The sequence below is a fragment of the Pleurodeles waltl genome, chromosome 2_1, assembly GCF_031143425.1.
Source record: "Pleurodeles waltl isolate 20211129_DDA chromosome 2_1, aPleWal1.hap1.20221129, whole genome shotgun sequence".
In the NCBI taxonomy this organism is placed as follows: Eukaryota; Metazoa; Chordata; class Amphibia; order Caudata; family Salamandridae; genus Pleurodeles; species Pleurodeles waltl.
Window position 1 is genome coordinate 605,130,959 of NC_090438.1, and position 26,929 is coordinate 605,157,887.

Here is a 26,929-nt window from a genome sequence, read left to right on the forward strand (position 1 = left end):
AGTCCTTCAGTGGTTGTCATCCTGAATTCGATCAAGATTCAAAAGTTGTCTACTATTGTGGATAAAATGCTGACGAATTTTTCAACGGCAATACTCCTGATAGATACTGAATTGGCTGCAGATAGAGCTATTAGACATTCTTTTAGCGAAGGATGGCGGAGTCTGTAAAATTATTAACTCTAGGCATTTCTGTTCTTACATACCTAACAACAATAAAGAGATATGAGACTTACTTACTAATCTGACTAATGCAGGTAGTGATTTGATGGAGTTGAAAGAACCAGGTGTTTGGGAAAAGGTTGGTAAGGGGTTTGCTTCAGTGGGAAATTGGCTTAGTGGTATTTGGAATGGGTTGCTTTTGAAAATTATACAGGGAATATTAATTGTTGTGGGTTGTCTATTAGGAATATGGGGATTGTGCAAATTATGCAAAATAATTAAATTGAAGAGGTCTAAAGAGAATCAGAGGAGGGAAGAAAAGAAAAGGGAAAGAATTTATAGGGAAAATGCATGGAGAAGAAAAAATGTCGAAGACATAGAATTATAAAATTGTGGGTGGTAAATTTGGTGTGGTGGCACATTTAGTCATCAGAGGAGGGATTGCGGAAGCAGATGTCTGAATTAGAAATTATTAATGAGAGTTTATGTATTTTGAATATGGCTTATGTAGAAAAAGAATAACTTAGAGAAAATAATGTATATGTTTGAAATTGTAACCTTGAAGAATGACCACCAGTTTTCATGAATTGCACTAATTAATGATTAATACTTATGAAATATTGAAAATGTATTAGATCAATGTAATAATATGTCATATTAAGGGTCACGAATTATGTTCTAGCTCATTAATTTTAGGCCTTAATTTAGCGAGTGCCTTGGTCTAGTTTTGCCAGGCCTCATGCAGAAGCTGTATTTCTTAGCGTTTAATAGAAAAATGCTGACAGAGTGAAGTAACTGTGAAATGCTCATTGTCTTGTTAAAATGCTTAGCAGAAGCTTTTCATGAGAACTGACTAACAGGAGACAGTGTCCTTAAAATGTATTGAGACGTGTGTAATATGTACAAGAGGTTCTTTCCCAGGACGCAAACAATGAATAGACTGACTGGAGAGGAAGATGCAACAAATTTGATACCTGCCAAGTCGGATGATGAGAACATCGTAAAGCAGACCAATCAACGACGTGTGAAGTGTGAAATTTAGAAATTCATAGATTTGGTATAGAACTTTCACTGGACAGAGTAATAACGTACGATTAATTGACCAATTGGAAATTAGGGGATAGTTTGGGTGACTTTGATATAACAACGCGACAGAGGGAAAAGAGAGTAGATCTTACCCCGTTATGAGATGCGATATTGTGAAGAAGAGATTCGAGATTCTGTCATTGGGCTCATTACTCTTTGACTGAGAACCTGATGTTTTGCTGATCGATTGATGACCTGAGGACGAAGACTGATTCTGCTTGTTGACCCATACCGTGGATATGTAGATATGACAATGTGACTGAACTTCATTTGTATGCCTTTTCTTTCTAGGTACCAACTGCGCTGTCTTACTAGCTTTCCTTAGCTAGATGTTTTCTAAGTGTATGTTCTCAGTTGTTTTGCATGAAGCCCCACATGCTGATGCTAATCTGGGTTAGTTGAGGCTATCTACATGACGACTGGCAATTTGCAGAGACAAATCGTTGACAAATTATTTTGCTGAACTCTATGGATTACGTAGTATTATTGAAACCGACTTTACTAATGATTTGTGCTGATGCATTAGAATGCATTGTGATTCAAGCATTGATTAGATCATATTTCTTGCGTCTTTTGGTTAACAAATATTAGTAATTGCGTTTGATCTGATTTGGAGATTAATCTACATGACTTTTAGCATTGTTAATATAAGGGAAATAAAATTACAAAACTTTTACTAAAGGAGTGGTTATTCATGGCTGAAACAGTCATGGTGTGTGCCAATTACTGACTCCATTGATTATTGATTTGACTAATGAATATTGATTATTGTCTCTGTTCTGGAGCTATGATAAGAACATGCTGAACGAGTCAAAAGGTTCATCGACCTATTGACTAGATGGCTAGAGGTCTGTCAACCCCGATGATAGAAGTATAGTTAGTTCTGTACTCTAACTCTCCACATTCCCCTAATTCAGGGACTGACAGTTTTTTTGTTTCTGAGGGTGGACTAGACATTACTTCTAATCCTTACGCACACTCTGTTTTTAATCATAACAGGGGTCTGGGTTGATTAAATACGATATTTCCAGACCTCTACCCATTTTTTTTTCACATACCCATATACCAATTCCAAGTACTAGCACTCAGCTACCGGCATTCTTTACACTCAAAAGATCTCCGGCAAAGAGCCCCCACGAGGGGCCCGTCAGGCATTGCACGCCGGCCTGACGAGGAGCAAAAGCCAGATGATGAAGCATGTCACCATTTGGTGAGTGAGGGCTCTTGTTCTAATAAGAGCAGACTCATAGACTCTATTACTTACGGTTTACATTTGTACTAGTCTATTGGCTGGAACTGTGTACTTTTGATTTTTTGGTATGGAAGGGCTTTCACCTTGCAATGCTTCACCAGCCTTTGTGAGCTATAGGCAGAGAACATGCCAATATTATTTCAGACTCAATGAGACCCTTGGCAAACGATTGGACACATATCTCCAAAGACCCAATAATCTGAACAATAATTACTGATGAGCCTGGTTCAATGGATAGAGGATTGTGGGTGCATATGATGAGTGCATAATGCTTATGTGGACTACTTACACGCTATAATAAATGTAATGTTAGTTTAGGGTAAGTTATCTGTGTGAAAAAGCACTGGAAACCAATATATAGAAGTGTAGGAAGCTGGCTCTGTATATACTACCTCAAAGTGAGAGAGAGTGTACACAGACTCCAAGGGTTGCCCTTAGAGGTTGATAGTGGCAATAATAGAAAATACTAATGCTCTATTTTGTGGTAGTGTGGTTGAGCAGTAGGCTCATCAGAGGGTAGTGTTAAGTATTTGTTGTACACACACAGGCAATAATTGAGAACACACACTCAAAGACTTAACTCCAGGCCAACAGGTTTTTATATTGAAAAATATTATTTTCTTAATGTATTTTAGAACCACAAGATTCAGAATTCAAGTAAATACATAAATTGTAAGGTACTTGGCATAGGTAAGTATGGAACTTTGAAGTAGAATAATAAGTTACACAGTTTTGGCACAAATGGCAATAAGCTATTTCAAGAGTGGACACTGCAAAAATCAACAGTTCCTGGGGGAGGTAAGTACAAGTTAGTTTAGCAGGTAAGTAAAGCAATTCAGCATAGGCAGCTCACCGTTGGGGGTTCCAGTCAACCCCAAACACCCAGCACCAGCAACACAGGGCCAGTCAGGTGCAGAGGTCAATGTAGGGCCCAAATAACATAGGCGCCTATGGAGACTAGTAGTGCTCTGGTTCTAGTCTGCTGGCAGGTAAGTACCAGCGTCATCGGGGAGCAGACCAGGGGACTTTTGTAGAGCACTGGGGGGGGGGGCCACAAACAGGAACACAAAATACACCCTCAGTGGCACAGGGGCGACCGGGGCGACCGGGTGCAGTGTGCAAAGTAGGATTTAGATAGATATCAATGGAGGGACCCAGGGGTCACTCTTGCAATGCAGGCAGGGAACAGGGGGGCTTCTCGGGCCAGCCACCAAATGGGCAACGATGAAGGCTGCTTGCTGGTCACTCCTGCACCGGTAGTTGGTTTCTCGGCTGCGGGTGCAGTGCTTCTTCCAGGCATCGGGTTCTTTATTACCAGGCAGTCACGGTCAGGGGGAGCCTCTGGATTCTCTCTGCAGGCATCACCATGGGGGTGCAGGGAGGTCGTCTCAGGGTATCTACGTCATGGAGGTCGCCTGGGGGTCCTCGCTGCAGTGTTGGTTTCTCTGGACACGAGAAGGGGGCGTCGGGTGAAGAGTGTTCGGGACTCACACATCCGGAGTAAGGCTGGAGTCCCTTTAAAGATGGTTTCTTCTTTGTAGATTAGACATAGCCGCTGTCCACAGAAGTTCCTTGGTCCCTTGGGTTGCAGGGCAGTCCTATGAATCAGCAGAGGTCGCTGGTCCCGCTGGATGCGTTGCTGTTGCAGGTTCTTTGAATCTGGAGACAGGCCGGTAGGGCTGGGGCCAAGTCAGTTGTCATCTCTGTCGTCTCTGCGGGGCTTTCAGGTCAACAGTCCTTCTTCTTCTTTAGGTCATCAGTAATCTGATTTCCTGTGTTCAGGGTCACCCCCAAATACTAAATTTAGGTGTGTGTTAGGGTTAAAGGGCAATAGCCAATGGCTACTGTCCTTGAGGGTGGCTACACCCTCCTTGTACTCTCTCCCTTTGGGGAGGCGAGCACATCCCTTTCCCTATTGGGCTAAATCCTCCAAAACAAGATGGAGGATTTTCCAAGGAGGGCGTCACTTCGGCTCTGGTTACCATAGGGGTGGACCTGGCTGAGGGGGTGACTCCTCCTTGTTTTTCTCATTATCTCCCTGGACTTGCTGCCAAAAGTGGGGGCTGTGTCCGAGGGCAGGCATCTCCACTAGCTGGAGCGCCCTGGGGCATTGTAACACGAAGCCTGAGCCATTGAGGCTCAGTGCTAGTTGTTACAGTTCCTGCAGGGGGAGCTGTGGAGCACCTCCACCCAGTGAAGGCTTTATTTCTGGCCTCAGAGAGCACAAAGGCCCCCCAGGGGGTCAGAAACTCGTATCTCAGCGGCAGGCTGCCACAGAGCAATCAGTCTTGCACTGAAGGATTGGGTAAAATACAGGGGGCATCTCTAAGATTCCCTCTGTGTGCATTTGTTAAATAAATCCAGCACTGGCATCAGTGTGGGTTTATTATTCTGAGAAGTTTGGTACCAAACTTCCCAGCATTCAGTGCAGCCATTATGGAACTGTGGAGTTCCTTTTGACAAACTCCCAGACCATATACTTAAAATGGCCACACTGTACTTGCAATGTTTAAGAATGGACTTAGACACTGTAGGGACATATTTCTCAAGCAGCTATGCCCTCACCTGTGGTATATTGCACCTTACCTTAGGGCTTTAAGGGCTGCTAGAGGGGTGACTTACCTATGCCACAGGCAGTGTTTTGAGTACATGGCACTCTGAGGGGGATGTCATGTCGACTTTCCCTTTTTCTCCCCACCAACACACACAATCTGCAATGGCAGTGTGCATGTGTTAGGTGAGGGGTCCCTTGGGGTGGCACAACACATGCTGCAGCCCTTAGGGACCTTCCCTGGTCACAGGGCCCTTGGTACCATTGGTACCTTTTACAAGGGACTTATCTGTTTGCCAGTGGTGTGCCAATTATAGAAACAATGGTACATTGTTAGTGAAAGAACACTGGTGCTGGGGCCTGGTTAGCAGGGTCCCAGCATACTCTCAGTCAAGTCAGCATCAATATCAGGTAAAAAGTGGGGGGGTAATTGCAACAAGGAGCCATTTTCCTACAAGGAGCATGAATATATGTATGCAAAAGTGGAAAAGTAAAAAACCCTGAAGTCAGTTCTAGAAATGCCTCATTGGACATCCCTTGATCCAAGGTGAATGCTCACACGAAATAACGTGCCTTTAGAAAGACATAGAGATGTTGTATTATACAACACTGAATACAGCATTAATCCAGGCATTATTGTTAAAGGTATACGTGTATAGGAACAGTGGCTGAAATAAGTCATCAAGTACCAGTGGGCAAGACCACTTTGGAGAGGTAAAACTCTAGTCTTTTCATGGTTCTCGTCCACAAGCCAATAGCACCATCCATTTTATTGTTAATTGTTATTTTAGTGTGTTATTTGTTTGCTACCACATTCTCTGTGGTCTCCGTGCTTGACACTATTTCTATCAAAGTTTATGTCAGTCGGGTCTTGACAGTGGTTCAGTAAGGTCTCATTTAACATACCAGTATAAAACTCGCGAGCGGAAGAGATTTGCTCAACACAATGGTTTAAGAGGTGTACAGTAATCACTACTAATAATGCGCAGACATCAACCTACAGATGGACTATTTATTCCGCACAGTAGTTAAGTGAAAAGACAAAAGGGTTCTCAGGGCCCAAGATGAACCCACATTAGACACCCGATAGATGAAAAGTATAGGGTGTATATGTATAAGAGCACACAACAATATTCCTTAAGCTTGAGCAGCATATGTCAGCATCATTAATACTGCCACAATCCTCAATCACTGAGCCTAGATACATTCTGCTTGTTTTCATGTCTACAACGATTCGACCTTGGAATTAGTTGTCAAGGTCATTAGAATATAATTATTTTGCATACGTGAAAAAAAATGAAAAGGAATGGTGTAAGCAAAATACAACGGAAAAGAAAACAATTGTATGATAGCATCGGTAAGAGCAAGCTCACATTGTCACAAATCGCTGTTCGGGTTAGCTATCGTCACAATGAGCTTCAGAATAAAATTTGAAATTCGGAATAAGCCTAATGGTGCGTTGATGTGGACACCCAGGGTGAAGTTAAGCAGAAAATTGATTCACCATATGATATTGTGCATGGGCGTTCCAAACAATCAAAACGTATATTACCTTATGAATCTCTGGATGGTCTGAAATTATCATCTCCGGCTGATGCCGCGACCTTTGTTAGACAAACGACTTTATGCAGCTGGTTTATGTTTCATTACTGTGTAGCCAGAGTTCAAATGAAAGTCAAAATAATTCATACAAGCAGCAATCCTCGAGTTTTACATTTCTGAGAGGCCTGCATTCATGCCCACGGCTTGAGTGGCTACTTAAACACTTGCTCTATAAAACTTATTTCATCTCAGGTGACATTATAAAAAGTGACATCACCAGCCCTTCGTTTCACCTTGACCCTCGTTCACCCCTTTCCCCTCCTTATTCAGCTCTCCCTGCTCGGCGAGTTGCGTTTTTTTAACACGCTTCCTTGCAAACTACATGATGCAGCAGCTTCATAAATACTGATTGATAACAGGCATAAATGGAAGCTGCAATAAGGAGGAATAAACTAAAAATTAAATTTTCTACATTACTGATGATAGCAACAGCTGTGCAATAAAATGCATGGACTACGGAAATGTGTGACAGGTTCATCTTTAAATTGCAGGACCATATGGGGACATTCCAATCCATGTGGTCACCATTCCTCGACGGTACCGCGTTTGAGGCTGGAAATCGTACATCAGATCGTACGTGATGAAGAATGTGAATGCCTGCTCTTCATGGACCCTATTGTGTAATCTATATGCAGTCCCACCTCCACAACACACCCTCATAAAAACCCAAATGGCCTTTGGCAGCCACCCCACAACCTCCCCCCACCAGCTAATTAATAGTTTCTCGAAATGCTAGCGCCGTCCAATACCCACCCAGACAGGGTTCACTTCGTCCTGGATGTGCATCGCGATAGGGAAATGCAGCACTCTATGATATGTTTTTGTAACAGCAGCATCTAACTCCGTTAGTTACAAGGGACACTATGGGGCTTATTTGCAACCCCCTTGCACCATTGTTGCGTCATTTGTTATGACTCAGTGGTGACACAAAGCAGTTCCCTACAGTGCCACACATTTACAAACTGGCGCAATGGGACCATTGCGCCAGCTTTTAAGGCCTTGCGCCAGATTATACCTGCGCCGGATATAATGTATCCCAGGAAGATGTTCCCCCGTTAAAAGCTACGCAGAACTGGCACAGTTAAATTTACAAGATTTCACTGCTTCGTTCTGGGCCTTCACTTAATCAAAAATGTAACACCTGCTCAGGCATTAAACTGACGCAGGGCTTTTCTAAATGGGAGCCTTCCTTCCTTTGCTGGACTAGCATAATTAATTTTACACTAGTCCAGCAATGTGTCGGTTTAGCGCCACAAATGCATCAGAATTCCTGATGCATCTGTGAAAACGTGTGTCATGGAGCTCTGTATTGTACACATAGCGCATCCATGGCATCTTTGGGGGGCAGAGGGCAGCATACAAATCTGACAGATAGGAGCCAGTGCGTTAGATTTTGTAAATGAGGCCTATGCCTGGTCACTTGCCAGTATACAATTCCGATTATATTTTCTGTTTTGTATTTTCTGTCTAGCACTTGTCACGCAGTACTGGAGTAAATGAGCTCGAAGGGGCATAACAGAGGGCATAGGGGCATAACAGAGTCACATAGGACCCCTGCAAGTTATAATGGTAATTGTTATTATTATTGCTTTTTCTTTACTGCTCTTGTATTTCTTGAACTGGCCTTCAAATAAGTACAAAAAGGTATATTTACTATTAATAGATCAAACGCCAAATTGGTAAATCACAGGGAATGCAAAGCAAATCAGGGTGTTATAGGCAGCAGTTTAGGAATAGCAACTACTGACTGGTAATTGGCGTCTCTGTTCATCTACTAAAGACAAAAAACATGTCAGAGGCATCATTTAGGTGTATGTTTTATTTTCAAAGTGAACAAGACTGACTGATTTCAAGGAAGGATATGGAAAGGCATTGTGCCGGAAGATACCCCTTCCTTTCTAAGGGCCCGATTAAGAGTTTGGTAGTCAAACCGCTAGATCCCCCAATATGGAGGTCGGGAGAGTGCCGTCAAGCCGGAGTCCTCCTGACTGCCGTATTACGACACTACCGCCGCCTGCGGCTGCGTCACTGCGGGAGCATGCTTCGCTCAGAAAGTGAGCCTTAAGAACATGCCGCAGCAGTGCAAAACCAGTTACACCTTGGGCGCACTGTTCAGCATGGCATCAATGTGCACCAACAGTGGCGACATGGGGGGCACAACATGTGCCCCCAGCCACACTTCCCAATGGGCAAAATTGGCCCAGGCCCTGTATGGGGCCCCTTCCCTGCCTTTCTGCCAAGCCTTTCATGGCAGGGTCCCTGCCATGAAAAGCCTGGCAGAAAGGCAGGTTGTGATCAGCATGGCAGTGCCGGCATCAGCACTTCAGCAATTGACCACGGCTTTCTCCGCTGCCCTCTCCGTGAGATCCAAGATCCTGGTGGTTGCAGAAGTCTTATGCAATATGACCGCCATCCTCGTAATCTGCCGGCCGGACGGCTGAGGATGCAGCAGTCAGACCGCCACCATGGGTACCGCGGTGCCAGGATTGCCGTACACATAATCGGACCATAATAACCTTTTTCCTTCCTGTGATAAAATGACAGCCATAATTGTCTTACCCTCAACCTTCATGAAATCTCTCTTTGGGGAAGCTCTCTCATGTTTATTCACCATTGTCTTTGCCTCCCTAGCTCAAGGCATCCTCTCAGAAGCTCACAACACAGGTCAGCTCTTCCCATTCCTAAAGAAACATATATTAGATCCTTCCGTCCCTTACCCTTTATCAACAAGAGGATTGAAAAAACTGTCTATGCTCACCTCCAATGTCATATCAGTGTTAACCATCTTCTGCATGACAACCAATCTGGCTTAAGATCCCACTGCAGAATGAAGACTGCTACCTTATACATTGTAGGCAATACTCTCCTGACCACGGATGAAGATGACCTTTGCCTCCGGATGTTGCTAGATCTCTCAGCTGTCTTTGACATAGTTGACCATCCAACCTTCATCCATATTCCAGAGTCTCAAATGGTATTCACTGGCAATGTCCTACACTGGCTCACCCTATTACCTTTCAATCAACACCAGTTTGTTCACATGGGTTCCCCCAAAGATCCATATCACCTCAGGAGTCTCCAAGGATTCTAGACTGACTCTCGTCGTTTTCAGCATCTCATGGAGTCTCTTGGGCTCTACTTACAGCCTCAAGAGTTACCAGTATGCTGATGAAATACTACTCTACCTGATAGTCTCCTCTGTTAAAGACTTCCAATGGCTCAAGCACTGCCTGCACCTCATCCAGTCCTGGATGTCCAGCTCCCTCGTGAAGTTTAACCCAACAAAGACAGAATTCCTACTATTTGCCAAAAACAAGAAAGAAAGAAATAGCACAAACCTGGCTCAATGACGTGAACGTTCATGGCTCCCAACTCTCAGTTAATGCCTGTCTCTTAGATACCCCTTGGACACCAACCTCACCCTCAAGGAACAAATTCCCAAGCAAATCCAAGATGGCCTTGTACCAAGCCTCTCTTCTAAGGAATGGGTCATTTTGTTCTTCTTGAAATCAGCTTCAGAACTGCTGTTCAACCTCTCATACCCTCACATCTGTATCATGGTAATGCCCTGCTCCCTGGCTTCCCAGATGCCACACTGTTATCACTTACAGGTATCCTCACCGAAGCAAGTCTCCTCCATGGCCAAAAGAAATATGATAACATCACTCCCTGTCCTAATGAAACTCCATTGGCTCTCCTTGCTGGTCTGCACCATCCTCAACTCCATCTGCATCAGTTACAAAGCCATCATGATCAGCACCCTGCTTATCTTGCAGACGGACTCACCATCTCTGGTGGCTCTCGGCACACCGCAGTTAGGCAACCATCACAAGTGAGACAAAATAGTATAAAAAAGAAAATACAAGGACACAGCCCTTTTCCATATATACAATCGAAACTACGCTCCTGACCAACAGCTAGCAGGGTATCTTCAGGAGTTTAGGCTTCTAGCACTGCAGGGTCTGCATGAGGACTGAGTTTTGTCCCTTCTTCAATTAAAACTCTCTGAGGTCTGGCCCTGTTATTATTGTGATCGTCAGAACATCAACAACTTTCTCCATAAAGTAGGCATTAATAACAGAGAATGTAGCTGACCAAAAAGGAACCAGTTTTTTTAAGTAAATGCACATTTAAAAATATATTTTGCAGCACGATAGCAATCTGCGTTGCTACTACAGTGCTATTTGCTTGTGTATTGCCGATCAAAATGTCAAAGAGTGTGAAGGGTATTATAGAGCAACAAACACATTGGAGGTGCGTGTTTCAATGACTGAGTGAAATTGGGAATCTTCTTTCATTATCACATTTCTTTAGCCTTTGCATCAGCGAGTTTGGAATTCCCGTTGCTTACACAACCCGTGTATTTTACATTAGCTTAATGATGGGAAACTCTGGCCAGCACAGCCTTGTGGCGCACGTCTGCCTCTCTTTAAATAGCACTTCCGCCTCAAGCTTCGCGCAGATCATTTAGCCTGTAAGAGCACAGTATCTCTGAATCCGGCTCCGATGTGGGGTACAAGGAACCATTCTGGATATCTGACCGGGCAAAAACACCACTGACTGTTTCAGATTCACTTTGTGTGACTTATGACCTTAAACTTTGCCTTTGTTCATTAAAGTACGCTGAAACACGTTAATGCTTACTCCACAGGGCTGTACTATCATGTAGTGTAGTTTCACAGTTGCAGAACGACTGGTTTGACAGGTCAGTGTATAGGCCGTTTTTTGACTATTTTTGATCCTGTTTTATGGTCTGGTGGGACCGTGTTTACTGTCCAGCTCACTGGGGAATTGGCCAGTAGAATAAAAGCCTGTTAGCTCTGACAAATGCATTCCACCTCCCTTACCTTGCAAACCACCTATATAGCTTGTCTTTAAAATTTCAAAACTACCCTGATTTGCAAGTGTGGCCCACTTTTTTTTAGCTATCTGTGAAAACAAGACGCTGTAAATCTTCGTATCTTCTTTATTTCAGTAGATATACACACAAGCGGCACCAACCGCTGGCTCCCAATGCGACTATCCCCAACTGCCCTACATGAACATTCCACTTCCCTCACTCAGCCCTGTTACCGTTCTATAAGTTCTAACAACCACATTCTACACGTTCTAAGAACAATACTACACACCTCCCTCTCAACAAAGGAAAACAAACTAATAAACCACTGTTTAACAGAAAAGAAAAATACAAGGAACTTATAACATGTGTATATGTATATTGAAATGCTATATAAAATCAACAATAGTATAACAAGCAACAAAATATATAAAATATATAACCATATTATGTCAGTTACATAAGCTCTCAAGTAAGTAGGAACTCTTCTTTCCCTCACACTGTGATACAAAACCACATCCACATTCAAATGTGACTCGTGACAACTCAACGCTTCTCCGGAGTCACAGTCATTCCAAAACAAATACCCATTACACTCATCTAAATATTTTTAACATCTCACTTGTTCTCAACACACACATCCACCCTCCTACAAATCGATACATGTATTACATTCCACACTTTACCATCATCCAATCTCACAGCATTTCTCAAAATCTTCACAATTTTCCTAGGCTCAGAACATTGTGGTTTACCTATCGCAACCATTCCCGGTATTTTAACACGGACACTTTGCCCCACTTTCAATTCATCCAGACTAGATCTAGCATCATGGCACAATTTAGTGCACGATTGATAATCCAGTACCTTGTTCCTCATCACCTTATCACATTCTACTCTAAATTGCACCCACTTTTTTCCATTAACCACCATGGAACCAACCCTGTAGACGGCTTCCTTCCTCTCAACAATTCAAAAAGCATCTTCCCTGTCATGGAATGCGGTGACACTCTGTAAGAAGAAAGTATTTTCCTTAGAGCCTGTTTGCAATGAATGCCAGATTTGCAAGCCAATTGTATATTTTCCTAAATAACTCTATTAAATCTCGCAACCTGACCATTCGAAGAAGGATTATACAAAACTTCCCTTACATGTTTGATACCACTCCTTTCTTAGAAGTAAACTGTACACCATTATCTGACACAAGTGTCTCAGGAATACCTTCTTAAGCAAATACATTTTCCAAAAACTCAATAACAGTTTCTGTAGATATTTTGCTCACAAATTCAACTTCTGGCCATTTAGAAAAATAATTGATCAAGACAATAGTATACGCTTTTTTAGCAGGTAAAGTAGAAAACGGACCCATAAAGTCAATACCCAATTTCCTCCAAGGTCTATCAGGTAACTCAACCGGTAATAATGGCGCGGAACAAGGTTTCGCACTTTTGTCACTCCGAGCACAAATAGAACAATTTCTCACAAATCTGTCAACCATTACATCCACACCTGGCCACCAGAAAAATTCCTTCACTTGCCTTTTGTTCCTAGACATCCCACTATGACCAAGGTGACTCCTTCTTATAATAATGTCACGCACCCCTTTTGGAGGTATTATTCTGTCACTCCTTAGAATTACATCACCTTCTAAACTAAGTTCATCCTTTAATTTTCATAAGGCTGCATTCTCACCTTGCAAGGATCGCTCACAGGGCCAACCATTAATTATATATTTTCTCACCATTTGCAATTTGTTATCTTTCATTATTTCTTCCTCCCATGTTTGTTCAGATACCACAGCTTGTTCGGATTCATAGTGCAATTCCAATCCTGAGAAAACATCCTCATATGTATACACAACATCACACTCATTAGCAACACAACCTTCTTCAACAGGTAAACAAGATAACCCATCAGCAATATGGTCATTTCTACCCGGTACATACATTATTTCGAAAAAATACATTTGCAATTTAGAGGCAAGTCTTGCTTGTCTAGGTGATAAGTTCTTCCCACCTCCTGGTTGCAAAATATTTACCAACGGTTTATGATCTGTACATAATTTAAATTTCCTACCCCACACATACATTCAAAATCTCTCAACAGCCCATGAAGCTGCTAACAACTCCTTTTCAATCACAGAATAATTTATTTCTGATTGTGACAATATGCGCAAAGCATACGCCACAATCCATTTCTCATGACCATTTTTTTGTGATAGAACTGCCCCAATATCATAATTACTAGCATCAACTGCGATCACACAGTCAGTATTGGTTTCAAATAGTTTTAAACACGTAGCTTGAAGAATCTCATGTTTGATACAATCAAAACATTCTGATTGTTCCTGTCCCCATACAAATGGAACATTTTTCTTTAATATTTTTCTCAAGTCTTCTACCTTAGCTGCATATTTTTCTATAAAACACCAATAAAACTCAGTAAGACCCAAAAATGACATCAATTGCTCCTTACATTTTGGCACAGGCGCATCAACGATAGCTTTCACATGGCTCACTTTGGGACAAATACCCTCACAAGAAAAAATGTGCCCCAAATACTCAACTTGCGTTTGCCCAAATTTACACTTATCCTTCCTCACTGTCGATCCATCTTTACAAAGTAAGTCCAGAACATTTTTTAAAAATGTTATCATGTTTCAATCTGTCCTTGCCATATATCAGAATGTCGTCCTGAAATACTTTTGCATTTTGCACCTGGCTGAAAATCTTGTTCATTTCTCTTTGAAAAACAGCAGATGCACTTGCAAGGCCAAAAGTCATCCTTCTATACTGAAATGTACCTTCCGAGGTTATAAATGATGTATAGTGTTTTGAACCTTCATCCAATTCAATTTGATGATAAGCACTAGACAGGTCAATGGTGGAAAAAATAGTAGCTTGACACACTGATGACACTAATTCTTGCAATTTAGGTAAAGGCAAAGCATCCACCCAAATTGCTTCATTTAGAGATCCTAAATCAGCACACAATCTTAAATCTCCATTACTCTTAAAATATAATACAACTGGAGATATCCAATCTGAGCTCTCAATTGGTTCAGTAACATTTTTTTCACATAAATCCTTCAATAATTCCTTGAGTTTAGGTCTATATTTCACTAGTACGTTGCATATTTGATGTCTTACTGGACTTACATTTTCTCTCAATATAATCTTATGTTTTAATCCCTTCAATTTACCCAAAGACTTTGAAAACACTGTAGGATAACTTTCATCCAATTTATCATACTGCAATGCACCTTGGATATCACAATCTAGTACTACATACACTGGCAAGGTTTTGGTAGAATCAACTTTGATGCCCAATTCCTTAATATGTGGCCATTCTAAAATCTTCTGCCCCTTCTCAGCTACATACAACTTGCCCTCGCACCAATTTCCCCCAAACTCAATGCGTACATTTGTATACCCAACTATAGGATGTGTGTGACAAGTATACCTACCAGAATTCACATCTGTACGTATCAACTCCCTAGCAGGCCATATTTCTTTTAAAATATTCACACACATAATGGTGAACCACGCACATGAATCAACCATGGCAGTAACTTCAATACCATCAATAATCAACTTGCAGGTGGGTAAACCGGAGGGCCGCAATGGCAAAATCTCATCATCATCTTGTAAAAAACTTAAAACCATATCTTGAAATTTAGTGCAGTCAGACTCGAAACATAACTAATACCTACTCTTGCACTCATGATATTCATGCTACTCTTACACACTTTGCCAAAGTGGCCAATTTTCTTACACAAATTGCACATCTCATTGAGTGCAGGACACTTCTTAGAATTAGCTAGGTGGTCACCAGCTCCACATCTATAACAATTTTTTGTGCTATTTTTTTTCCATTAAATTTTTTTTTCAATTCCTTCCAATTCCTTTTTTACAGCACTAACCCTAACCGCCCCGGGATCAGAGTCAGGAATATTTTTCCTCACACTTTGAATGCATTTTTCAGATACTTCCATTGTTCATGCTACATCAATGGCCGCTTTCAACGTCAATTCACTGCCACATGACCACAATTTCTCCTGGATTTTACAAGATTTATTTTTCATAAAAATTTTATCCCACAAAAACTGGTCATATGACATTTGTTCAAAATTACAGGTGACTGCTAAACCTCTAAGAGCAGCAACAAATTGGTCTATCAATTCCTCATCATGCTGTGTTCTAGAATAAAACTTGTATCGTTCCAGTACCACATTAATCTTCCTGCCATAGCGTTCATGAAGTTTCTTCTTGGCAAGCTGATAAACAGCAACATCACCAACATTGTCAATCGGAGGTAAGTTCTTAAATTCCCTTAAGCTAACAGCACCTAACCTGTGTTTCAATAAGACTAAATATCTGTCAGGTGTGCATTCCTGATCTTCCAAAACCTCCACATAGGCCTCAAATAAGTCAGTCCACAACTCCCATTGGATAGGAGGTTGTACAGGCTCCGCAAGAAAAAATGGTGTGTTGTTTGCCCCCCAACCCTCCTCCCACTGGCCATTGTGTTGGTCCTTTCCTTCTCTCTCCATGCATGCTCTTGGCCCAACTGGATGTTCGACATACTATCCCATGGAAAATAACAAATGAAGTTGAACACAGGTAAAAATTCCAATATACAGTATGCAGACTCTGACAGCTGGAAACTTTCTTTAAAAATATCCAAAAGACAAAACACTCAAAGAATGGTGGTTGAAGCTAGTAGACAATGTAACTTAAAATAATTCTTCAAGATGGCCACCAGCAATGCACACAGCAACTGTTTAGACTGTCAAGGCGACAACAATGCTTAAAATCCAGTAAAAATGCTCATGGATACAATTGCCCATACAGCCATATAATTGTGGAATATCCTTACGAAATGGCCACCGACAGATGTTGTTAAGGCAACAATATATGCGTTGCACGGAAATTGACGCAGTAAATGGTATCGTCCACAGTGATGATCACTTTGCTCAGAAATGGGTGGTTACATGGTTCAAACTAAATTGGCGTCCGCCGTGATGGACGCGTTGCTAAGCAACAGGAGGTCTTGTGAATAGCCAAAACCTAATTGCCAGGAAATGCCAGCCACAGCTCTCAACGCACCTGAGCAGGAAAATAAAACTCTGCAACCCCACAGACCAAAAATATATATTTTGGATGCACGCCGCACACTGCCAGCACATAGGACGAAGAAGAATGCTGGTTGGTGCCACTTACAGCCTGCAGGTTCTTCATGAATGCTTCCCGCTTGCGCCTATGTGAAAACAAGACGCGGTAAATCTTCATATCTTCTTTATTCCGGTAGATATACACACGCTACTTTCTTTACGTTCTAAGAACAATGATACTATCTGATTACCTAATGAAGATCACTTTTATTTTGGTGCTGGACCTATTTTCCAGTCCGACCCATTTGCTGCGTTGTTCTTTCTTGGTGGTATATATTTGCAGTTTAGACTCTATTGTTTTGGAATTTAGGCATTGCAGAATAAGACAATCTCCAGAGTTACATAGCGACAGGCTACATTGAAAGCAAGAATCAGTGCCCCCACCGCCCTCATATGGAATCATAGATGGGTAACTGAATGTGGGGGTATTTTTCACTGAGAGGTTGTCAGTGACATCAAATAAAGAACAAAGGCAAAGCTTGAGTCGTGTATAATGTCATTCACAACCCTGAAGTGAAAAACATCCCAATTATTCAGTTTTCACTCATTAATAGTTTCATGTTATGTATGGCCTCCAAAACCCTCTTCCCCTGCTTTAAACTGGTACACATGGGCAGAGGTGTGATGGATGAGCAATACTTTACTCAGTTTCCCAATTGTAAAATAAAAACTCTGACCTCCAGCCACCCACCCAATCACCCTCTCTGCCTTCCTTGTCTCTCCTCACCTGATGCTGTGCTCGCTGCTCTTCACTGGAGCACTGAGGGGCTCTCAGAGAGCCCAATCACAGCAGACTAGAAATTCTTCATGGATAACAGCAATATTCACTGTTGCTACAGCATAGAAGGTAATAACGAGGTTTACAATATGGTATTCACATTAGTGGCAGTGAATGAGAGCCATACATAGCAAACAATTCTGCATTGAGCAGGAGGAAAATGTGCACAGTAAATGACCTGGAATGTGGAGTCTCATTCGGTAATTAGTCAATAATTCTGGGTCACACATGTTATTCCCGAAGCCTAGCCCTAATAACTTGTCAATAGCTGGTAACTGTTGTAGAGATACCCCATAGGAAAAGTAACTTCGGGCCCAGTATTTTCTCCTTCAGTCAACAGCCATATCAGAATTGTTCCATTAGTCACAAAACATAATTATGATGATCATCAGCTTCATACGGAAAGAGGACAGGAGGCATGACAATATTGGGCATTCACTTTATTCTGGAACTACATGCTGCAGGTTACCAATGCAGTTCAGGTACAATTATGAAGGTAAAACCTCCACCAGTAGGACTGATATTACTTAGCTCTTCCTCTCATCCCAACTTTTGAATTTGCTTCTGCTAACGCGTCCGTCTATGTCAATTTATACACATCAGGACTCGTTTTAGGCCAATGAATCTTTGGGCCCAGTGGTGAGACACCGTAGGACGAGATAACTGATCAAAATATCAATCGATATGTCAATAACATTGTCAACATTTAACACCAAATTATATCTTACTTTAGACATTAACCCCTTAGCTGCTGGGCCTTTTCCCCCCCAGTGCTGAGCCCTTTTTTGGCTATTTGGGGTAGTTTGCGCTTAGGGCTTCATAACTTTTTGTCCACATAAGCTAACCACGCCAAAGTTGCGTCCTTTTTTTCCAACATCCTAGGGATTCTAATGGTACCCAGAGTTTGTGGTTTCCCCTGGAGGAGACCAAGAAAATAGCCAAAATACAGTGAAAATTTTGTTTTTTCCAAATAAATTGGAAAAAAGGGCTGCCGAAGAAGGCTTGTGGTTTTTTCCCTGAAAATGCCATCAATAAAGGGTTTCTGGTGCTGAAATCACTAGCTTCCCACCTTTCAGGAACGGGCAGACTTGAATCAGAAAACCACATTTTTCAACACAAATTTGGCATTTTACTGGGACATACCCCATTTTTACTATATTTGGTGCTTTCAGCCTCCTTCCAGTTAGTGACAGGAATGGGTGTGAAACCAATGCTGGATCCCGGAATGCTAAACATTTCTGAAAACTAGACAACATTTTGAATTCAGCAAGGGGTAATTTGTGTAGATCCTACAAGGTTTTCCTACAGAAAATAACAGCTGAAATAAAAAAATATTGAAATTGAGCTGAAAACAACAGCCATTTTTCTTTATGTTTTACTCTGTAACTTTTTCCTGCGATGTCAGATTTCTGAAAGCAATATACCGTTTTGTCTGCTGGACTCTTCTGGTTGCGGGGATATAAAGGGCTTGTAGGTTCATCAAGAACCCTAGGTACCCAGAGCCAATAAATGAGCTGCACCCTGCAGTTGGTTTTCATTCTATACTGGGTATACAGCAATTCATTTGCTGAAATATGAAGAGTGAAAAAGAGGTATCAAGAAAACCTTTGCATTTCCAAAATGGGATCAAGATAAGGTTTTGAGGAGCAGTGGTTATTTGCACATCGCTGAATTCCGAGGTGCCCATACTAGCATGTGAATTGCAGGGCATTTCTCAAATAGACGTCTTTTTTACACACTCTCTTATATTTGGAAGGAAAAAATGTAGAGAAAGATAAGGGGCAATAACACTTGTTTTACTATTCTATGTTTCCCCAAGTCTCCCGATAAAAATGATACCTCACTTGTGTGGGTAGGCCTAGTGCCCGCGACAGGAAATGCCCCAAAACACAACATGGACACATCCTATTTTTTTTATAGAAAACAGAGCTGTTTTTTTCAAAGTGCCTACCTGTAGATTTTGGCCTCTAGCTCAGCCGGCACCTAGGGAAACCTACCACACTTGTGCATTTCTGAAAACTAGAGACCTAGGGGAATCCAAGGAGGGGTGACTTGTGGGGCTCGGACCAGGTTCTGTTACCCAGAATCCTTTGCAAACCTCAAAAAGTGGCTAAAAAAATAAGTTTTCCTCACATTTCGGTGACAGAAAGTTCTGGAATCTGAGAGGAGCCACAAATTTCCTTCCACCCAGCGTTCCCCCAAGTCTCCTGATAAAAATGATACCTCACTTGTGTGGGTAGGCCTAGCGCCCGCGACAGGAAACGCCCCAAAGCGCAACGTGGACACATCCAATTTTTTTGAAGAAAACAGAGGTGTTTTTTGCGAAGTGCCTACCTGTAGATTTTGGCCTCTAGCTCAGCCGGCACCTAGGGAAACCTACCAAACCTGTGCATTTCTGAAAACTAGAGACCTAGGGGAATCCAAGGAGGGGTGACTTGCGGGGCTCGGACCAGGTTCTGTTACCCAGAATCCTTTGCAAACCTCAAAAAGTGGCTAAAAACAAGTTTTCCTCACATTTCGGTGACAGAAAGTTCTGGAATCTGAGAGGAGCCACAAATTTCCTTCCACCCAGCGTTCCCTCAAGTCTCCCGATAAAAATGATACCTCACTTGTGTGGGTAGGCCTAGCGCCCGCGACAGGAAACGCCCCAAAGCGCAACGTGGACACATACAAATGTTTGGAAGAAAACAGAGGTGTTTTTTGCGAAGTGCCTACCTGTAGATTTTGGCCTCTAGCTCAGCCGGCACCTAGGGAAACCTACCAAACCTGTGCATTTCTGAAAACTAGAGACCTAGGGGAATCCAAGGAGGGGTGACTTGCGGGGCTCGGACCAGGTTCTGTTACCCAGAATCCTTTGCAAACCTCAAAAAGTGGCTAAAAAAACAAGTTTTCCTCACATTTCGGTGACAGAAAGTTCTGGAATCTGAGAGGAGCCACAAAATTCCTTCCACCCAGCGTTCCCCCAAGTCTTCCGATAAAAATGATACCTCACTTGTGTGGGTAGGCCTAGCGCCCGCGACAGGAAACGCCCCAAAGCGCAACGTGGACACATACATATTTTTGGAAGAAAACAGAGGTGTTTTTTGCGAAGTGCCTACCTGTAGATTTTGGCCTCTAGCTCAGCCGGCACCTAGGGAAACCTACCAAACCTGTGCATTTCTGAAAACTAGAGACCTAGGGGATTCCAAGGAGGGGTGACTTGCGGGGCTCGGACCAGGTTCTGTTACCCAGAATCCTTTGCAAACCTCAAAAAGTGGCTAAAAAAACAAGTTTTCCTCACATTTCGGTGACAGAAAGTTCTGGAATCTGAGAGGAGCCACAAATTTCCTTCCACCCAGCGTTCCCCCAAGTCTCCCGATAAAAATGATACCTCACTTGTGTGGGTAGGCCTAGCGCCCGCGACAGGAAACGCCCCAAAGCGCAACGTGGACACATACAAATTTTTGGAAGAAAACAGAGGTGTTTTTTGCGAAGTGCCTACCTGTAGATTTTGGCCTCTAGCTCAGCCGGCACCTAGGGAAACCTACCAAACCTGTGCATTTCTGAAAACTAGAGACGTAGGGGATTCCAAGGAGGGGTGACTTGCGGGGCTCGGACCAGGTTCTGTTACCCAGAATCCTTTGCAAACCTCAAAAAGTGGCTAAAAAAACAAGTTTTCCTCACATTTCGGTGACAGAAAGTTCGGGAATCTGAGAGGAGCCACAAATTTCCTTCCACCCAGCGTTCCCCCAAGTCTCCCGTTAAAAATGATACCTCACTTGTGTGGGTAGGCCTAGAGCCCGCGACAGGAAACGCCCCAAAGCGCAACGTGGACACACACAAATTTGTGGAAGAAAACAGAGGTGTTTTTTGCGAAGTGCCTACCTGTAGATTTTGGCCTCTAGCTCAGCCGGCACCTAGGGAAACCTACCAAACCTGTGCATTTCTGAAAACTAGAGACCTAGGGGAATCCAAGGAGGGGTGACTTGCGGGGCTCGGACCAGGTTCTGTTACCCAGAATCCTTTGCAAACCTCAAAAAGTGGCTAAAAAAACAAGTTTTCCTCACATTTCGGTGACAGAAAGTTCTGGAATCTGAGAGGAGCCACAAATTTCCTTCCACCCAGCGTTCCCCCAAGTCTCCCGATAAAAATGATACCTCACTTGTGTGGGTAGGCCTAGCGCCCGCGACAGGAATGGATCACACAAGGGTCAATGGTAGTCATTGCTTGAGGTCTACTGTTAACCCTGGAGTGATTCATTCCTGAAGCATGCACTAGGCGCAGGCACACAAGCGGGGTTGTGTTTTTATCAGGACAAGTGGGGAAACACTGGGTGGTAGGAATTTTGAGGATCCCTGCAGATCCCTGGACTTCTGCTCATTGAAATGCAAGGAAATGTGTTTTTTAAGCACATAATGTAATTTCAAGGGGATTCTGGGTGAAGGAAAACTGGTGAGAGCCATGCAAGTCCTGCACCCTTGGACTCCCCTGGTACTAGTTTGTTAAAGTTAACCCACCACTCACACTGGTTGGTTTTAGCACCACCAGAAATTATGGTTTCAAAGCATGATTACTTATCAAAGTATCTGAATATTGAAACCAAGCCTTCTGAAGGTGGGCCATAAAGCCGCGTCCAGGCACCAACCTCTTTATGGTCCATTCACACGCCATTCACGCACAACAAACAACCCTTTCATATCGCCAGCCACGGGCCCAATCCAATCAATCACTCCACTCACATTAACTTACCGCTGCCAGACAAGGGCCCATCACATTCACACGCCACAGAACGGAATAAGTTTGACTACATTTTACCACCTGTCAAGTAACTGCCTCCTTCTTCCTTAACATTAAAAAAAATGCATGCGTAACAAACCTTTACTAATGACTCCTGTGACAGCCACCTGAGGCTCAGGAAGACATGTTTTTGATGCGCCTTTAACGCACTCTCTGCGCTAAATCCAACTCCTTCCAGTTTGTGGATGCAAGTTGGGGGTGTCCGAGTATGCCGTACAAAGCGATTCCTCGAACTGAGTGTGCATATCTACCTTTGAAACTAAGGGAGACATGCTGGGGATTTCTCATGCTGTTACCTAAAGAGAAGGTCATAGGCTACCTGCCTCCTTCTTCCTTAACATTACCAAATGCATGCGTAACAAACCTTTACTAATGACTCCTGTGACAGCCACCGGAGGCTCAGGAAGACATGTTTTTCATGCGCCTTTAACGCACTCTCTGTGCTAAATCCAACTCCTTCCAGTTTGTGGATGCAAGTTGGGGGTGTCCGAGTATGACGTACAAAGCGATTCCTCGAACTGAGTGAGCATATCTACCTTTGAAACTAAGGGAGACATGCTGGGGATTTCTCATGATGTTCCCTAAAGAGAAGGTCATAGGCTATGGAAAAGGGTAGTGTTTGGTACATAGGGGAGTCCATGAGAACGTAGCATATGTCCCAGCCAACATTATGTGCAGTGATGTGACTATAATGCACTTATACAGCAAACTGAACATCTACTAAGTTCTGATGGAGGATGAACATGAAAAGCAGGTCAAACACTGACCTATACAAGTCATTCTCCTTCAGTGCTGGGATGGCACCAATGGGTTTGAATCCATAGGTGTAGATGATGTACATCTGTACTACCTTTACTATCTGCCTTCTACCTGTGCAATAACCCTGTGAAGGCACTCCTACCATAAGCTTTCCTTACCCATCCATGTCTCTGTTCTCATCAGAGTCCTGGCTAATCCTGTATAATAGCCAAGTGAACCTATACTAGTTTGTGGAAGCAAGTTGGGGGCTTCCAAGTATGCCCTACAAAGTGATTCCTCGAACTGAGAGAGCATATCTACTGTTGAAAGTAAGGTAGACATGCAGGTGAAGAAAGGGTACTCCATGGCAATGTGGCATATGTTCTGTCCACTAGTATATGCAGTAGGGAGAAGAAAATGCATGTTAATTGAACAGAACACCGACCACGCCAAAAGGAAGTCCATGATGAAGTAAAATTCTGTGGCTCCTTGCCTAACGAAGCAGTGGCCCATGGACGTTCGGTATCCATGCACTGCCACTGAAAGGATTACCCAACAGCAGCTCAACCTCAGTCGATTTCCCAGAACTTTGCTTTAGTATGATACAACGTAAAGCAAGTAGGGATACAGAGGCCTGGTTGTGATGGACACTGGGGACAGTAATACCGACTCTCCTGCCGCTTTCCATGCTTTGAGCACACTTTACAGCGACGACATGGACGATCCTTTTTGGGTGTTTTAGGTATGCGATCAGCAAAGTGTCGCTCCTGCAGCCTTGCCACATCCTCCAGAACATATGAGGTGGAGGCTGCTGCTTCTTCTGTAACAGCAGTGAGGCTTTCAATTACAGACAACTGGAAGTCAAGGAAAGTCATGAGTCTTCCTGTTGTTGTCTGACGGTAAACAACATACGCATTATATGTTGCCATCTGAATCAGGTGGGTAAACAGTTTCTTGTACCAAGTGCGAGTTTTACGACACGCATTGTATGGTTGAAGAACCTGGTCGTTCTTGTCCACTCCACCCATGTACTTATTGTAATCGAGTATACAGATGGGCTTGTGGACTTCGGCCATCTGACCCCAAACCGTGATGGGAGAAGTGCTCTCATCATGAATTGTAGTGAGCACGTATACATCACGTCTATCTAGGAACTTGACTGCGAGCAGTTCGTTAGAACGCAATGCAGCACTCTGTGATTTCTGGAGCTTCTTGCAAACAAGCTCCCGCGGGAATCCTTTGCGGTTACAACGAACTGTAGCGCAGGCCACAGTGCCAGCTTTGTAGAGCTCACTGAACAGCTCTACTCCTGTATAGAAATTGTCCACATAAAGGTTATAACCTTTGTGAAGAAGAGGCTGGACAAGTTCCCATACAATCTTACCTGTGACCCCTAACACAGGAGGGCAACCTACAGGGTTTAGGGTAGAATCCTTCCCTGTATACACTCTCAGGCTGTACACATAGCCAGTAGAGCTCTCACACAGCATGTACAGCTTTATGCCGTAGCGAGCTCTTTTGCTCGCAATGTACTGTCTGAAAAGCAGCCGTCCTTTGTACAGGATCAAGGACTCATCGACTGCTATATTCTTTCCAGGAGTATATATCTCTGGAAACCTGGCAGACAAATGTTCCACGACAGGCCGAATTTTGAACAACCTGTCATGATCTGGATGGTCCCGGGGCAATGCAGCAGAATTGTCATTGAAATGCAGCATGCGCTGCAGTAGCAAAAAACGATCTCTGCTCATGTATGGTGCGAAGATGGGAGTTACCCAAACCGTGCGAGTCGTCCAGTAGGACTGCAAGGTGGGTTTCGGTACTAACCCCATTTTGAGCGTAAGGCCCAAAAATATCTTCAACTCCGCCAGCGAAGTGGGAGTCCACTGGCGTGCCCTAGAACGGGGCCCTAGAGTGCCTCCGCGCTCCCTCAGAAATTGGTCTGCACGCAAATTTGTTTGCTGCACAACTTTCTGAAGAAAGTCAACATCCAAAAACAGATAGATGTAGTCGACTGGCAAAAAGTTAGCTGTATCGACTTTACATCCAGCGTCACCAGTAAAAGGTGGAATTTGGGGCTGAACCAAACAGGGGGGCTGCCAAGAGAGCACTCTCTCTGTGCTTGCGGCAGCAAGCACGTGCTCTCTGGGTTCGGCTAACCCAATGTGGTCCCGCTGCCCCGAATGTGCTTGCGAAGGGACAGCACGGATGTCGTCATTGTCTCCTTCAGACTCACTGGAAGAGGTGTCGTCAGATGGGACTCCGCCGACTGAAAAATCACTCCCAGAATCTGCCCGATTGTCCTCTCCCTCAGATGCTGTCTCAGTGTCTGCTGTCTCAGTCTCTGAGCCTACATCAGAACTGTCCTCCATAACCCAAGCTAGGGCTTGATCAGCAGTCATCCAACGAGACGCCATCTCTGCAACTGGCTAAACTGTCCCTCTAAATTACTAGCCTACGTAGAAGGCAGATAGTCACAAAATTGCGTGTGCGTATGTTTGTTGAGTACAACAGGAAATGTCGTCACCTTACCTTCGCTTCTTCTCCAATTCTGCAGATTTTCTGAAAACACTGAAAAAAACAAAAAAAGAATGTATTACTTCACCTTACCACACACCCTGTGCAACAGTCATTTTTGGTGCTCTGCCTCCCATTACCTCCTCTTCTAATTCCCTCAGTACTACCCAGCAAAAGTGCCACTCATATCTCCATAGTCCCCCTGGCATTACATTTGTTTTAAAGCGCAGGTAACGCTTGCCTTTACTAATCCACTCAGCTACTTTATGGCAACTGCCACAACAGAAAAGACATGCATGCATGCATATATATATATATATAATATATATATACATATTGTGTGAACAAGATTCTCACCCCACTACACGAGGTTCAAATTGACATCTTTTATTGCAAGCAACAGCCACGTACGCGTTTCGACTCTCAAGGATTCTTGATCACAGTAAATGAGTCCCTCTTTTCTTTCATTGTTTATACTTGCGATAAAACATGTCAATTTGAACCTCGTGGAGTGCGGTGAGATTCTTGTTCACAAAATATTTTCGAGGTTGCTCTCCTCCATCACTGAGCACTGGCAGTGGAGTGCACTGCGCAACAGTCTTTTTAACCAATTTGTGTTGCATATATATATATATATATATATATATATATATATATATATATATGTTTAGAAACAAAGTGGTTGAAGGGTTGCTGGGCGGCACACTCCACTGCCGGTGCCCAGTGACAGAGAAGACCAATCTAGAAATTATCTAATGCCGAAAAATGTCACCGCACTCCACGAAGTACAAATAAAAGTGTATTTTATTGCAGTCAATAACCACCAACGTGTTTCAACTCACCAAGGAGTCTTGATCACGGTCCTCGTGGAGTGCGGTGAAATTGTTCACCATTATAAAACAACACACACAAGAATAACAAGCATTTACAATGTAATGGGTCTCGCATCTGCTCGAGTTAGAGCTATTAGCGTTATAAACTCCTAACCCAACTTTTCTTGCCACATAAATTGATAATTGAAAGTTAAACTCTTTCACATAAGAGAGCCGATTCACAGCGCCACGGCCACCATGAGCATCATGTGAAGAGTTACACAAAAGGAAAAGAAGTTCGCTCGCAGTTAAACATAACTGCAAAAGTGCACTTAGCCTTGTACCAGGGGCGATGGCCAAGGCGGTAACAAAACCTCCCCAAGGAGGGACAAAGGTAAATCATTTTCCAATGTCATCAAAGGATTTTTGAAGGGCAAGCCCACAAACGAGTGGTAGTGATGGGCGTGAGGTGGGCGTTGTTAGAAGCCCAGATACACACCAACAAGTCAGAAAAGCAGCACATGGATGCTGCAATGCTTGTCCTGAAAAAAAAATATATATATATATATATATATATATATATATATATATATATCTATATATATCTATATATATATGTGTATACATATATACACATATATATGAGAG